A 5,111-nucleotide genomic window follows, 5' to 3' on the forward strand; every position below is an offset into this window, starting at 1 on the left:
ATCCTGAAAAATCTACAACCAGGAGAAGATAAAATAGATAAATGGGACCTTCTGAGAATCAAATCCCTATGCACATCCAAAAACTTCTCCAACAGGGTATAAACGGAAGCCACAGACTGGGAAAAAGTATTTGGTAATGACATGTCAGATAAGGGACTTATATCTAGAATTTATAAAATACTTGAGCACGACAACAAGATAAAGGTAAACAATCCAATTGAAAAATGGGCTCAGGATATGTGAACATATACTTCACCATAGAAGACATTCAGATGTCTAACAAACAAACACATGAAGAAATGTTCAAAACCCCTAGTTCTAAGAGAGATGTAAATCAAAACAACTATGAGATCTCACCCCAGTCAGAATAGGAAAATGTAACAGAACAGCAAGCAACAAATGCTGGTGAGGTAGTGGAGAAACCGGAACCCTTATTCACTGTTGGTGGATGTGTAAAATGTTACAACCACTGTGGAAGGCAGTGTGGCGCTTTCTCAGAAAGTTGAAAATAGAGATACCATTTGACTCAGCAATTCCACTACTGGGAATATACCCCAAAGAGACCATAACCGCCACCCAAGCAGATATATGCACACTCATGTTTATCTCAGCTTTGTTCACACTAGCAAGGAGTTGGAAACAACCTAAGTGCCCATCAACAAACAAATGGATAGAGAAGCTGTGGTATATTCACACAATGGACTACTATGCTGCATTGAAAAACAAGGAACTCATGCAATCTTATTCAAAATGGGTGACCCTGAAGGACATTATGCTGAGTGAAATATCTCAGTCATAAAAGGACAAATACTGCATAGTACCACTGTTGTAAAACAGGACTGACATCGGGGTTGGGGGGAGACTGAGAAAGATGGGATTAGTAATGTATACTTCTTTGAAACAGATGAGGGAGAAAACTGTTTAAAAGGGATATGTGATTAGGTATTATTGTCACGACAGGAGTCCAGAATGAAGGCTCCAGAGTGGAGTGGACTTGGTGGGGGAGAGATTATAAAACAATGGGGGAACTTTTCTTTTTACTTTTCAAAGAGAGGAGTGTACTGGAGGGGAGGGGAGGGCAGAAAGAAAACTGCAAGAATGAATGAATTGAAATCCAAAGTGTCTAAATTTTCATTAAAATTAATTTTAAAAAATTATAAAAATAAATAAATTTTTTAAAGTCTTTTATTGTTACACAGTTTTCTCCCTCACCACATCAGCCCACTTTGCTATGCACTTTTTTCAATAATTACAAATTTACAGGAAATTAGAGATAGTACAGATATCTCCTCTACCCTTTACTGAATTTCTCCCAATGATTAAACTTACCTAACTGTAATTTCAAAACCAGAAATTTGACATTGGTGTGTGAACCATTATCATTTTGTCTGCAAGTTTGCTGTACTGTGGTGGGTGCATGTTGTTCTAATACTGGAAGCTATGTCACAGGTATTTATAGTCACCCATGGTGATCAGGTTTCAGTGGAGCTTCCAGACTAACAGGATCAGCCATCCACTTTTGAAATAACAGGTCTTCAAAAGCCCCTATTGATAACAGAAAAAAAAAAGTGAAGAATATTTGGCATTTCTCAAGCTGAAAGAACTAAAGAACAAATTCATGTCTCAAGTTGCAATGCAGAAGGATTCTATGAGCAAAATATTGAATGATGCATATACTTCAAAAGAACAATAAGGTCTACAGAGTACTTGTACCAAAAATCGGTCAACACTGAAACACTTCAGGAAGAAGCGTATGATGAAGAACCAAAACCAATGGTAGTTAAAGAAGAAGTTTAAGCTGAACTGAAAGAATTGGCTAAAAATAAGATCCCAGGAATTGATTGAATAACAATTGAAATGTTTCAAGAAACAGATATGACGTTGAACATACTCATCAGACTATGTCAATAAATTTTGAAGACTATCTGGACAACTGACTGGAAGAGGTCTGTACTTGTTTCCATTGCCCCCTCCTCCTAAAAAAAATTGATCTAACAGTGTTTGCAAATTATTGAACAGTATCATCAATATTACATGCAAGTAGAATCTTAGTGCATATTATTTAAAAATGATTTGAACAAATATATTGACAGGGAACATCTAGAAATTCAAGCTTAATTCACAAGAGGCCGTGGAACAAAGGATAACACTGCTAATGTCAGATGAAACTTGGCTGAAAGCGGAGAATTCCAGATAAATGTTTACTTGTGTTCTATTGATTATGCAAAAGCATTTGACTATGTGGATCACAAATTATGGATTATATGGAGTAGAATGGGAATCCCAGAATACTTCATTGTCCTCATTCAAAACCTATATGTGACCAAGAAACAATGGACACTGGAACAAAGGAACACTGCATGGTTTTGAACACTGGAACAAGGGAGCATTATGTTGAGGTTGTGTCCTTTCTCAATACCTATTCAATCTGTATGCTGAGCAAATAATTTGAGAAACTGGACTCTATGAAGAATGTGACATCAGGATAAGAGGAAGACCCATCAACAATCTACATTATGCAGAGGACACAACCTCAATTACAGAAAGTGAGGAGGACTGAAAATATTTATTGCAGAAGATCAAAGGCTAAAAACCTTCAATCCTTACCACTGGGCCATTAAGCAACATCATGATGTTGTTGCTATTGTTGTTGTTATGTGCCATCAAGTTGCCTGCAACTCATAACAAACCTGTATACAACAGCCCTAAACCCTGCTCTATCCTGTGCTAATCTTATTGTCTCTGACATACCTACCCCCATTACCCTAGTCACTGAATCAATCCATCTCATTGAGGGTCTTCCTCTCTTGTGCTGTCCCTCAGCCCTCCCAAGCACGATGTCCTTTTCCAAGGACTGGTCTCTCCTTGCAACATATCCAAAGTATGTCAGACAAAGCTTCAGAATCCTTGCCTTCAAGCAGCCTGATTTTATCCTCTCTAGGATGAACTTAAGGATGCTTTAGGCAGATTATTAAATGATCCAGGAAGCATTAAAAGAAGATGGAAAGAGTATACAGAGTCATTGTTTCAAAAGGAATTGGTGGACACAGAAGAATTTCTTGAAACAAAGTATGAGCAAGAGCCTGTGGTGATGAAGGAAGAAGTTCAAGTTGCTCTGAAAGAATTGGCAAAAAACAAGGTCCCAGGAATTGATGGTATACTGATTGACATATTTCAACACACACATGCTGCCCTGGATGTGCCCACCAAGTTGTGCCAAGAAACCTGGAGGACAACCACCTGGCCCACTGACTGGAAGATATCTATATTTGTTCCCATTCCAAAGAAAGGTGATCCGACAGAGTGTGAAAATTATCAAACAGTATTATTGACATCACATGCAAGCAAAATTCTGCTGAAGATTATCTAAATATGACTGGAACAGCAGCACATCAACAGAGAACTGTCTGAAGTGCAGGCTGGGTTTAGAAAAGGTCATGGCACTAGGGATAATACAATTAATGTCAGATGGATCTTGGCTGAAAGCAGAGTTATCAGAGGAATGTCTGCGTTTCATTGACTATGCAAAGGCATTTGAGTGTGTGGACCACAACAAACTGGCTAACTCTGAGAAGAATGGGAATCCCAGAACACTTGATTGTGCTTATGTGAAACCCATACTTGGACCAGGAAGCAGTCATCAGAACAGAGCAAGGAAACACTGCATGGTTCAAAATTGGAAAGGGTGTGCGTCAAGGATGTGTCCTATCTCCATATCATTTCAATCTATATGCGGAACAGATTATCCGAGAGGCTGGGCTCTATGAGAACAAGTGTAGCATCAGGATTGAAGGTAGACTCATCAGCAATCTGTGTTATGCAGATGACACAACCCTGCTTGCTGAAACTGTGGAAGGCCTGAAGCACTTGTTGCAGAAGGTCAAGGGCTGCAGCCTTAAATATGGATTGAAGCTCAACATCAAAAAAACAGATTCTCACCACTGGGCTGATTGGCAGCATCAGAAGCGATTGCGATTGTTAACAGCTTCAGTTTGCTTGGCTTTACAATCTTGGTTCCAGCAGCCAGGAAATTAAGGCTAATTGCATTGGGAAAGTCTGCTGTCAGAGACCTCTCCAAAATACTGAAGAGAAATGATGTCAGTCTGAAGACTAAGTTGAGCCTGATACAGGCCATAGTCTTTGCAATTAATTGCTATGTATCAGAGAGCTGGACAATGATTAGGGATGATAGAAGGAGAGTTGATGCCTTTGAGCTGTGGTGTTGGAGAAGAGTTTTTAATATACCATGGACTGCTAGGAGAGCAAACAAGTTCGTCCTGGAGAGGGTGAAGCCAAGCTTCTTGGAGGCAAGGATTCTGAAGCTTCGTCTGACATTGGAGAGGGATGTCATGCTTGGGAGGGTGGAGCAACAGCACAGAAGAGGAAGACCCTCGATGACATGGATTGATTTAGTCACTGGGGTAATGGGGATAGTTTTGTTGGAGACAATAAGATTGGCATGGGATAGGAGACTAGATAACACAAACCAACAACAACAGGACAAACTTGTTTGTTCTCCTAGAAGTCCATGGTATATTCAATACCATGCAATTCAAGCAGTTGCAAAGATTATGGCCTGTATCAGGTGCACTTTAGTTTCCAGACTGACATCATTGCTCTTCATTACTTTGAAGAGGTCTCTGACAGCAGACTTTCTCAAAGCAATTTGTCTTTTTTTGTCCTTGATGCTGGTAGGTACCAAGAGTGTTGATTGTGGAGCCAAGCAAACTGAAGCTGTTAACAATCTCAATCTCTTCACCATCTATCTTGATGCTATCAATCAGCCCAGTGGTGAGAATCTTTATTTTCTTGATGCTGAGCTTCAATCCATATTGAAGGCTGCATGACAGATGAAGAAAAAAGTTGTCAATAATTTAATTTTACTTGGATCCGCAATCAACACAAGTGGTAACAGCAGCCAAGTAATAAAAAGTCATATTGCATTGGGGAAATTTGTTGTTAAAGATCTCTTCAAAATTCTAAAGATTAAGAATGTCAGTTTCAAGATTAATGATCTGGTGGTGGTTCATGGTATTTCCAGGTGCTTCCTATGCATCTGGAAGTTGAACAACAAATAAGGAAGACTGAAGAATCAATTCCTTTGAATTATG

This window comes from Elephantulus edwardii, unplaced genomic scaffold (assembly GCF_000299155.1).
Source record: "Elephantulus edwardii isolate Elephantulus edwardi_28Jun2011 unplaced genomic scaffold, EleEdw1.0 scaffold00178, whole genome shotgun sequence".
NCBI lineage: Eukaryota > Metazoa > Chordata > Mammalia > Macroscelidea > Macroscelididae > Elephantulus > Elephantulus edwardii.